We start from the raw sequence: 12,496 nt of genomic DNA, 5'->3' as shown, positions 1-12,496 counted from the left end.
GGCCTGCAAGATACAAGTGCCCAAAATCTACAGAGCAAGTACTACACGGGGCAACTACACGTGAGGAACGTCGGGCACGTCTTCTGACTGCTCCTTTTCTCGGCTTACTCGCTTGAGAACGCCTGTGATGTGTGGAACAGTGGTTGGAACAGGTTCTGGCTGCTTCTTTTCTGGCCCTTACTCGTTGTTCTTTTCTGTAGAATCACCTGTTATGGCTGGAACGGGCCCGGCTAGAACAGGTTCTGGCTGCCAAACCGGAGCCCCTTGGTCGCTGCGGCTGCGCTCCATTGTCCCCCCCTCCATTGCTGCCTTGCTGCTCCGGGCCCTGCTGCTCCTGGGTCAACCAAACGAGAGATTAGTTCCTGGTGAATGGTGACAAGATAAACACAGAACCATGAACGGTGAGAAGAAAGGATCAGCCCAATACCTGGTGCACTGCGTCACGGTCACTGATAAATATATAAACTGACAGATAGCCCCAGATAAACACATAGATGTGCACAACATAGATAAGATATAAACGGGCCCGATATAAACACGGGCATCACATAAACTGGCACAACAGTACGTAGGGCACAATAGTATGGGCGATTACAATAAACTTACAGATAAGATAGTGTTTAACATTACAGATACGATAGATAAGAAAGATTAAACTACGATAAACCCGGCATGGAGGGGCGACGGGCGCGCATCTTCACTCCTCGTCGTCGGCCGGCGGGAGGTTGTAGGGGAGGGTGTGCATGGCGTGCTCGTTGGGCCAGATGCTGTCAAGGTCGGTGAAGATGTTGTAGGTGGTGAAGCAGATGAACTCGCACCCGCCAAACCAGACACGGCCGAGGAGGTGATACGCGTCGTAGGGGTTGCGGAAGCGCACGATCATGCCCGTTCCTCCCATGCGAGACTCGTCGATGGTGAACATCTGCGGAGTTCCCACAGGGAGGTGGCGATAGAGGGCGCGAAGGAAGAGCCCCGCAAACTCCCGTCCACCCCGCCAGCGCGACATGGCCCAGACCCGAAGCTGGTTCTCCACGACGACCCCAGCGGGGTACATCCTTTTCGGCCTGGTGCCGGGCGCTTGGAACGTCGGGTCGTGGAACTCCATGCCGGGGCTTGCGGTTGCTTGGATGTGAGGAGGGCAAGGAGGAAGATGAAGATGTGCACGGGGCAGAGGAGGGTTAAATAGCAGGTTTTGGGCTGCGTCGGTTGCGGTTCGTCGATTCAGTTGCAGCAATTAATGGATGCCGCCCATTTGCGTTTGCCTATTGGATCAAAGGGTGCGTCACCGATTCACACACTGCGTCGAGGACTGCGTCGAGCACGCCCGCCGTTGAGACTTTCGTCGGTGCACCGAGTCGAGCACGCCCCCCTCATATTCAGAGCCCATTCAGACTGCGGTCCTCGATGCGCTGCTAATGGCTCTGATGCGACGCGTGCATGCATGCAGAAAAACCGACGCGTGTCATGCAACAAAGAAGCACACGAAGTCAGAGGCGCGTACGCCACATCCATGCACCGATTCATTTCCAATCGTCGGATCTTCACTGAACTGACTAGATCCAACGGACAGGCCCTCACTCGGGCCCTCGATCCAAACCCCCGCTCGCCAGCCAATCAGCACACGCGGATCACGGGCGGATCACAAACATGGCGGGGTCAGATCCAACCACTGACTCAGCAATGATCAACGGCTATAAACATGGCGGGGTTTCGGATGGGGTTTCCGGGGTTATGGGGTTTAGGGTTGCACTGAGCTAGGGTTGAGCACAAAAAATTCAAAAAAAATCAAAAAAATATGAAACTTTCTCCCACTCTCTACTGATGCAACTACGTTGCTATAAAAAAAATTGATTCATGTTATATCCATGTTTAAATGAAAAAGATTCACACAATTCATGTTATTGATGGAATGATCTAGGGTAGAGCATAAGTAATTCAAAAAAAATTCAAAAAATATAAAACCAGCGCACATTGTGTACTTATTCAACTTGCTATAAAAAATGGAAACTTGTTATATGCAAAGTTTAAAACCAAAATTCACACGTTCACGATATCGACGAAATGAGCTAGGGTTGAACATAATTAATTCAAAAAAAATCAAAAAAATATAAAACCGGCACACATTGTCATTTTACATCACATACTTAGCAAACAAAAATATAAACTTTGATTTTGAGTCAGTCAACGTTTTTGTGAAAAAATTGACTATTTTTCAAATGAGCACAAATAATTCAAAAAAAATCAAAACTTGTGCACATAGTCCTATTATGTTGCATAGCAATCAAAAAAAATATAAACATGGTATATATACAATTGCAGGAAAATGCCTTCAAGAAGATGGGATTTTGTTACAATGTACAATATACTATGGAGGGGTTTAGGATGGGGTTTTCGGGGTTTAGGGTTGCAGTGGGCTAAGGTTGAACACAAAAAATTCAAAAAAAATGAAAAAAATATGAAACTTTCTCCCACTCTCTACTGATGCAACTACCTTGCTATAAAAAAATTGATTCATGTTATATCTATGTTTAAATGAAAAAGATTCACACAATTCATGTTATTGATGGAATGATCTAGGGTAGAGCATAAGTAATTCAAAAAAAATTCAAAAAATACAAAACCAGCGCACATTGTGTACTTATTCAACTGAGTTGCTATAAAAAATGGAAACTTGTTATATGCAAAGTTTAAAACCAAAATTCACACGTTCACGATATCGACGAAATGAGCTAGGGTTGAACATAATTAATTCAAAAAAAATCAAAAATATATAAAACCAGCACACATTGTCATTTTACATCACATACTTAGCAAACAAAAATATAAACTTTGATTTTGAGTCGGTCAACGTTTTTGTGAAAAAGTTGACTATTTTTAAAATGAGCACAAATAATTCAAAAAAAATCAAAACTTGTGCCCATAGTCATATTATGTTGCATAGCAACCAAAAATATATATATAAACATGGTTTATATACATTTGCAGGAAAATGCCTTTAAGAAGATGATGTTTATCCTACCTTATGAGGTCGTCTGTCACACCTTTTTCATGACTATGGCTCTAACTTAACAAAAGAGCTCAGAATGATGACACAACAACCATATTTGAGTCGTTGTGGTAGCATTGAAACATCATACCCGAGTCAAAAGTTCAACTTACTCCAAATTTGAATTTAAACCGAAATTTTTATTTTTCATCAAATTTGAAATTCAGTTTGAAAACAATAATAATCAAACAAGTTTTGATGGAAACATGTGGAGTGCCCAACAAATTTTATTACATGCCATAAATTTCAAATGATCAACAGTTCTATCTCTTCCGACCACGCCGTGTACCCTTCTTCGCCTTGGCATTTCTTGTTTTTGGTTGTACTGCACACACAAGTTCACTGATCATCTTGGTTTTCTTCACTGGACTCGATGCTATCGCCTCATGAAACTCGATATCAGCTTCGGTTTCGACAGTTTCGACAGTGTGCACAGCTTTAGTTTCAGTTTCGACAGTGTGCACAGCTTCAGTTTCGACAGTGTGCACAGCTTCAGTTTCGACAGTGTGCACAGCTTCAGTTTCGACAGTGTGCACAGCTTCAATTTCGTCACTTGCAGCACCAAACTGTTCCATCCACTGACTTGTTTGCCTTCTGCTGCCACTCACTCTTGCTCTTTTTGTTGGCCAACAATGTTCAACAACAATAGGCTGACTTGGAAGCTTCCTCCTGAAAACAACAAAGCATGCCACATATTTATAATTTAAACAAAATCAGAATATGAACAAACACAAATAAACAAGCACATACTTTCTCGGATTAGGAGGAGAGAAAATGCATAGTCTGGATCCCTCTCTTTGCCCAAGTATTTGGCACCTTTTGCATCTGTTTTTGTTACCCTTTTGAGCCCTTTTTGGCTTTGCATCTTTCTTGTCCTTCTTGCCCTTCTTACTACTCCCACCTTTTTCAAACCATGCTTTGAATCTACTCTGTTTAGGTACGCCTGCCTTTCTTTTTGTTAAAGGAGGACACATGGAATATTCAAGAGGCACTTCTGGCCACTGTTCCTGATTTGTAAGAGGTGGAATTGGAGTTGCATATGCAGCTCTGAATTTTGCTACCGAATAATACTCATGCAGATATGGATGCATATTTATCTTTGGTTAGCCGACTAAGAATAGAATGGCATGATCACATGGTTTACCAGTGGTTTGCCATTCGAGGCAACTGCAATCATGCAATTCAGTGTTAACAACATGCCTCCTTCCAGTCTTGTTATCTCTAACTTCAGCACCCCACAGTGATGATATTTCAACAGACAAATATGTAAGACCTCTGCTTCTGTTGACCACCTGTTGCACCACTGCTGGAAGTTTATCACCTTGCAGACAATCAGCAATCTTTTTTCTCAATTTCCACAGCCGCATGAGCATGATCCTGATTTGATCAACCATGTCATGCACAGGCAAATCTTTTAGCTGCTTCACCTTGTTGTTGAAACTTTCTGCCAAATTGTTGTTGATATGGTCACACTTGATGGCAGTGTTGAATCCTGACCTGTACCATAATAAAGAATGGTAGGTGTTCAATCATGTACCAAACTCCTCACATGTTGCCATTACCTTACTAAGATGATATGAATGTGTCTGTTTAGTGTAAGATCTTGCTGCTGGCCACATTCTCCCAAATTCATCTCCTCTGAATTTTTTGATCAAATTCATCCACAAATGGCCGAAGCACTCCCTTTGCTCAGCATGTGGGAACACATTTTTAACTGCATTTTCTAGACCTTTGCATGCATCTGTGTGTATTGCCAAAGGTGACACTGGCCCTAAGCATCTTTTCAACTGCATCATGAACCATGTCCATGAAGCCTCTGTCTCTCACTGAAACAAGCCAATAGAAACTGGAAACATCCAGTTATGTCCATCTAGAGCATTACATGCTGCCAACTGACCATTCCACTTGCCTGTCAAAAATGATGAGTCTATGCTCAAATATGGATGACATCCTGCTTTGAAGCCATCGATGCAAGGCTTTAAAGCCATAAAAAATTTGCAGAAATAAACATTGCCATCCTCTGATACCTCAGTATCTATCTCGACAACACTTCCAGGTCACCTTTGTTGGGGAACGTCGCATGGGAAACAAAAAATTTCCTACGCGCACGAAGACCTATCATGGTGATGTCCATCTACGAGAGGGGATTTCCGATCTACGTACCTTTGTCGATCACACAGCAGAAGCGTTAGTGAACACGGTTGATGTAGTGGAACGTCCTCACGTCCCTCGATCCACCCCGCGAACCGTCCCGCGATCAGTCCCACGATCTAGTGCCGAACGGACGGCACCTCCGCGTTCAGCACACGTACAGCTCGACGATGATCTCGGCCTTCTTGATCCAGCAAGAGAGACGGAGAGGTAGAAGAGTTCTCCGGCAGCGTGATGGCGCTCCAGAGGTTGGTGATGATCTCGTCTCAGCAGGGCTCTGCCCGAGCTCCGCAGAAACGCGATCTAGAGGTAAAACCGTGGAGATATGTGGTCGGGTTGCCGTGGCAAAGTTGTCTCAAATCAGCCCTAAAACCCCACTATATGTAGGAGGAGGAAGGGGGAGCCTTGCCTTGGGGTCCAAGGACTCCCAAGGGGTCGGCCAAACCAAAGGGGGAAGGTCTCCCCCCCCCAAACCGAGTCCCACTTGGTTTGGAAGGTGGAGTCCTTCTTCCCTTTCCCACCTCCTTTTTTTCTTTTCTCTTTGATTTTTCTTCCAATGCGCATAGGGCTCTTTTGGGCTGTCCCACCAGCCCACTAAGGGCTGGTGCGCCACCCTCAATGCCTATGGGGTTCCCCGGGGTGGGTTGCCCCCCCCCCCCCTCGGTGAACTCCCGGAATCCATTCGTCATTCCCGGTACATTCCCGGTAACTTCGAAAACCTTCCGGTAATCAAATGAGGTCATCCTATATATCAATCTTCGTTTCCGGACCATTCCGGAAACCCTCGTGACGTCCATAATCTCATCCGGGACTCCGAACAACATTCGGTAACCAACCATATAACTCAAATACGCATAAAACAACGTCGAACCTTAAGTGTGCAGACCCTGCGGGTTCGAGAACTATGTAGACATGACCCGAGAGACTCCTCGTTCAATATCCAATAGCCGGACCTGGATGACCATATTGGATCCTACATATTCTACGAAGATCTTATCATTTGAACCTCAGTGCCAAGGATTCATATAATCCCGTATGTCATTCCCTTTGTCCTTTCGGTATGTTACTTGCCCGAGATTTGATCGTCAGTATCCGCATACCTATTTCAATCTCGTTTACTGGCAAGTCTCTTTACTCGTTCCGTAATACAAGATCCCGTAACTTACACTAAGTCACATTGCTTGCAAGGCTTGTGTGTGATGTTGTATTACCGAGTGGGCCCCGAGATACCTCTCCGTCACACGGAGTGACAAATCCCAGTCTCGATCCATACTAACTCAACGAACACCTTCGGAGATACCTGTAGAGCATCTTTATAGTCACCCAGTTACGTTGCGACTTTTGATACACACAAAGCATTCCTCCGGTGTCCGTGAGTTATATGATCTCATGGTCATAGGAACAAATACTTGACACGCAGAAAACAGTGGCAACAAAATGACACGATCAATATGCTACGTCTATTAGTTTGGGTCTAGTCCATCACATGATTCTCCTAATGATGTGATCCCGTTATCAAGTAACAACACTTTCCTATGGCGAGGAAACCTTGACCATCTTTGATCAACGAGCTAGTCAACTAGAGGCTTACTAGGGACAGTGTTTTGTCTATGTATCCACACAAGTATTGTGTTTCCCATCAATACAATTATAGCATGCATAATAAACGATTATCATGAACAGAGAAATATAATAATAACTAATTATTATTGCCTCTAGGGCATATTTCCAACAGTCTCCCACTTGCACTAGAGTCAATAATCTAGTTCACATCACCATGTGATTCCAACGAATCCAACACCCATATAGTTATGGGGTCTGATCACGTCTTGCTCGTGAGAGAGGTTTTAGTCAACGGTTCTGAAACTTTCAGATCTGTGCGTTCTTCACAAATCTTTATGTCATCTTATAGATGATGCTACTACGTGCTATTCGGAAATGCTCCAAATATCTACTATACGAATCCGTTTCGCTACTCATAGTTATTCGGATTAGTGTCAAAGCTTGCATCGACGTAACCCTTTACGACGAACTCTTTAACCACCTCCATAATCGAGAAAAATTCCTTAGTCCATTAGTTACTAAAGATAAATTTTGACCGCTGCTAGTGATTCAATCATGGATCACTCTCTGTACCTCTCAACAGACTTTGAGTCAAGGCACACATCAGGTGCGGTACACAGCATGGCATACTTTAGATTCTACGGCTAAGGCATAGAAGACGACCTTCGTCTATTCTCTTTATTCTGCCATGGTCGGGTTTTGAGTCTTGCTCAAATTCACACCTTACAACGCAACCAAGAACTCCTTCTTTGCTGATCTATTTTGAACTCCTTCGAAAACTTGTCAAGGCATGCATCTTGTTGAAACTTCTATTAAGCGCTTTCGATCTATCTCCATAGATCTTTGATGCTCAACGTTCAAGTAGCGCAATCCAGGTATTCCTTTGAAAAACTCCTTTCAAACAACCTTGTATGCTTTACAGAAATTCTACATTACTTCTCATCCACAATATGTCAACCACATATACTTATCAGAAATTCTATAGTGCTCCCACTCACTTCTTTGGAAATACAAGTTTCTCATAAACCTTGTACAAACCCAAAATATTTGATCATCTCATCAAAGTGTATATTCCAACTCCGAGATGCTTGCACCAGTCCATTGAAGGATTACTAGAGCTTGCATACTTGCTAGTATCTTTAGGATCGACAAAACCTCCTGGTTGTATCACATACAATGTTTGCTCAAGGAAACCGTCGAGGAAACAATGTTTTGACATCCTATGTGGAATATTTCATAAACAATGCAGCAACTACTAACATAATTCTAACAGACTTTTAGCATCGCTACGAGTGAGAAAGTCCCATCATAGTCAACTGTTTGATCTTGTCGAAAACATTTTTGCGACAAGTCGAGCCTTTCTTAATAGTGACTTATCACCATCATCGTTTGTCTTCTTTTAAAGATCCATTTTTACTCAATAGTCCTTTGACCATCAAGTAATTCTTTCAAAGTCTACACTTTGTTTTCATACATGGATCCTCTCTCGGATTTCATGGCTTCCAGCCATTTGTCGGAATCCGGGCCCACCATTGCTTTCTTCATAACTCGTAAGTTCATTGTTGCTCAACAACATGACCTCCAAGACAGGGTTACCGTACCACTCTGTAGTAGTACGCGACCTTGTCAACCTACGAGGCTTGTAGTAACTTGATCCGATGCTTGATGATCACCATCATCAGCTTCCACTTCAATTGGTGTAGGCGCCACAGGAACAACTTCCCGCGCCCTGCTACACACTGGTTGAAGTGATGGTTCAATAACCTCATCAAGTTCTACTACCCTCCCACTCAATTCTTTCGAGAGAAACCTTTCCTCGAGAAATGATCCGTTTCTAGAAACAAACACTTTTCTTTTGGATTTGAGATAGGAGATGTACCCAACTGTTTTGGATATCCTATGAAGATGCATTTATCCGCTTTGGGTTCGAGCTTATCAAACTGAAACTTTTTCACATAAGTGTTGAAGCCCCAAACTTTCAAGAAACGATAGTTTAGATTTCTCTAAACCTCAGTCTATACTGTGTCATCTCAACAGAAATACGCGGTGCCCTATTTAAAGTGAATGCGGTTGTCTTTAATGCATAACCCATAAACGATAGTGGTAATTCGATAAGAGACATCATAGCATGCACCATACCAAATAGTGTGTGGCTATGACGTTCAGACACATCATCACACTATGATGTTCCAGGTGGCATGAACTGCGAAACAATTTCCACATTGTCTTAACTGCATACCAAAACTCGTATCTCAGATATTCATTTCTATGATCATATCGTAGACAGTTTATCCTCTTGTCATGACGAACTTCACTCTGAAACAGAATTGAACTTTTCAATATTTCAGACTTGTGATTCATTAAGTAAATACTCTTGTATCTACTCAAATCGTCATTGAAGTAAGAACATAATGACATCCACTGCGTGCCTCAGCACCCATTGGACTGCATACATCAAAATGTATCATTTCCAACAAGTTACTATCTTGTTTCATCTCAATGAAACCAAGGCCTTGCTCATGTGGTATGATTAGCATGTCACTAGTGATTCAAAATCAAGTGAATATAAAGATCCATCAGCATGGAGCCTCTTCATGCAATTTATACTAACATGACTCAAGCGGCAGTGCCACAAGTAAGTGGTACTATCATCATTACCTCGTATCTTTTGGCACCAATATTTATGAACATGTGTATCACTACGATCGAGATTCAATAAACCATTGAAGGTGATTATTCAAGCAAATAGAGTAACCATTATTCTCTTTAAATGAATAATCGTATTGCAATAAACACGATCCAATCATGTTCATGCTTAACGCAAGCACCAAATAACAATTATTTAGGTTTAACACCAATCCCGATGGTAGAGGGAGCGTGCGACTTTTGATCATATCAACCTTGGAAACACTTCCAACACGTATCGTCACCTCGCCTTTAGCTAGTCTCCATTTATGCCGTAGCTTTCATTTCATGTTACTAATCACTTAGAAACCGAACCGGTATCCAATACCCTCGTGCTACTAGGAGTACTAGTAAAGTACACATCAACATCATGTATATCAAATATACTTCTTTCGACTTTTGCCATCCTTCTTATCTACCAAGTATCTAGAGTTGCTCCGCCTCAGTGACCGTTCCCCTCATTACAGAAGCACTTAGTCTCGGGTTTGGGTTTAATCTTGGGTCTCTTCATTAGTGCAGCAACTGTTTTGCCGTTTCACGAAGTATCCCTTCTAGCCCTTGCCTTTCTTGAAACTTAGTGGTTTTACTAACCATCAACTATTGATGCTCCTTCTTGATTTCTACTTTCGCAGTGTCAAACATCGCGAATCGCTCAAGGATCATTGTTTCTATCCTTGATATGTTATAGTTCATCACGAAGCTCTCACAGCTTGGTGGCAGTGACTTTGGAGAACCATCACTATCTCATCTGGAAGATTAACTTCCACTTGATTCAAGCGATTGTCGTACTCAGACAATCTGAGCACACGCTCAATGATTGAGCTTTTCTCCTTTACTTTGTGGACAAAGAATCTTGTCGGAGGTCTCGTACCTCTTAACAAGGGCACAAGCATGAAATCACAATTTCATCTCTTTAGAACATCACTTATGTTCCGTGACGTTTCAAAACGTCTTCGGCGCCTTGCTTCTAAGCCATTAAGTATTTTGCACTGAACTATCGTGTAGTCATCAGAAACGTGTATGTCGGATGCTCACAGCATCCACAGACGACGCTCGAGGTGCAGCACACCGAGTGGTGCATTAAGTACATAAGCCTTCTGCGCAGCAACGAGGATAATCCTCGGTTTTACAGACTTAGTCTGCAAAGTTTGCTACTATCAACTTTCAACTAAATTTTCTCTAGGAACATATAGAAATAGTAGAGCTATAGCGCAAGCAACATCGTAATTCGCAAAGACCATTAGACTATGTTCATGACAATTAGTTCAATTAATCATATTACTTAAGAACTCCCACTCAAAAAGTACATCTCTCTAGTCATTTGAGTGGTACATGATCCAAATCCACTATCTCAAGTCCGATCATCACGTGAGTCGAGAATAGTTTCAGTGGTAAGCATCTCTATGCTAATCATATCAACTATACAATTCATGCTCGACCTTTCGGTCTCATGTGTTCCGAGGCTATGTCTGCACATGCTAGGCTCGTCAAGCTTAACCCGAGTGTTCCGTGTGTGCAACTGTTTTGCACCCGTTGTATGTGAACGTTGAGTCTATCACACCCGATCATCACGTGGTGTCTCGAAACGAAGAACTGTCGCAACGGTGCACAGTCGGGGAGAACACAATTTCATTTTGAAATTTTAGTGAGAGATCACCTCATAATGCTACCGTCGTTCTAAGCAAAATAAGGTGCATAAAAGGATTAACATCACATGCAATTCATAAGTGACATGATATGGCCATCATCATGTGCTTCTTGATCTCCATCACCAAAGCACCGGCATGATCTTCTTGTCACCGGCGTCACACCATGATCTCCATCAACGTGTCGCCATCGGGGTTGTCGTGCTACTCATGCTATTACTACTAAAGCTACATCCTAGCAAAATAGTAAACGCATCTGCAAGCACAAATGTTAGTTTAAAGACAACCCTATGGCTCCTGCCGGTTGCCGTACCATCGACGTGCAAGTCGATATTAACTATTACAACATGATCATCTCATACATCCAATATATCACATCACATCATTGGCCATATCACATCACAAGCATACCCTGCAAAAACAAGTTAGACGTCCTCTAATTTTGTTGTTGCATGTTTTACGTGGTGACCATCGGTATCTAGTAGGATCGCATCTTACTTACGCAAACACCACAACGGAGATATATGAGTTGCTATTTAACCTCATCCAAGGACCTCCTCGGTCAATTCCGATTCAACTAAAGTTGGAGAAACTGACACCCGCCAGTCATCTTTGAGTAACGGAGTTACTCGTAGCGATGAAACCAGTCTCTCGTAAGCGTACGAGTAATGTCGGTCCGAGCCGCTTCGATCCAACAATACCGCGGAATCAAGAAGAGACTAAGGAGGGCAGCAAAACGCACATCACCGCCCACAAAAACTTTTGTGTTCTACTCGAGAAGACATCTACGCATGAACCTAGCTCATGATGCCACTGTTGGGGAACGTCGCATGGGAAACAAAAAATTTCCTAAGCGCACGAAGACCTATCATGGTGATGTCCATCTACGAGAGGGGATTTCCGATCTACATACCCTTGTAGATCGCACAGCAGAAGCGTTAGTGAACACGGTTGATGTACTGGAACGTCCTCACGTCCCTCGATCCGCCCCGCGAACCGTCCCGCGATCAGTCCCACGATCTAGTGCCGAACGGACGGCACCTCCGCGTTCAGCACACGTACAGCTCGACGATGATCTCGGCCTTCTTGATCCAGCAAGAGAGACGGAGAGGTAGAAGAGTTCTCCGGCAGCGTGACGGCCCTCCGGAGGTTGGTGATGATCTCGTCTCAGCAGGGCTCCGCCCGAGCTCCGCAGAAATGCGATCTAGAGGTAAAACCGTGGAGATATGTGGTCGGGCTGCCGTGGCAAAGTTGTCTCCAATCAGCCCTAAAACCCCACTATATATAGGAGGAGGAAGGGGGAGCCTTGCCTTGGGGTCCAAGGACTCCCAAGGGGTCGTCCGAACCAAAGGGGGAAGGTCTCCCCCCCCCCCAAACCGAGTCCTACTTGGTTTGGAAGGTGGAG

The sequence above is a fragment of the Hordeum vulgare genome, chromosome 5H, assembly GCF_904849725.1.
Source record: "Hordeum vulgare subsp. vulgare chromosome 5H, MorexV3_pseudomolecules_assembly, whole genome shotgun sequence".
Taxonomy (NCBI): Eukaryota; Viridiplantae; Streptophyta; class Magnoliopsida; order Poales; family Poaceae; genus Hordeum; species Hordeum vulgare.
The sequence above is the reverse complement of the archived record's forward strand: the minus strand, read 5'-3'. Positions refer to the sequence as shown.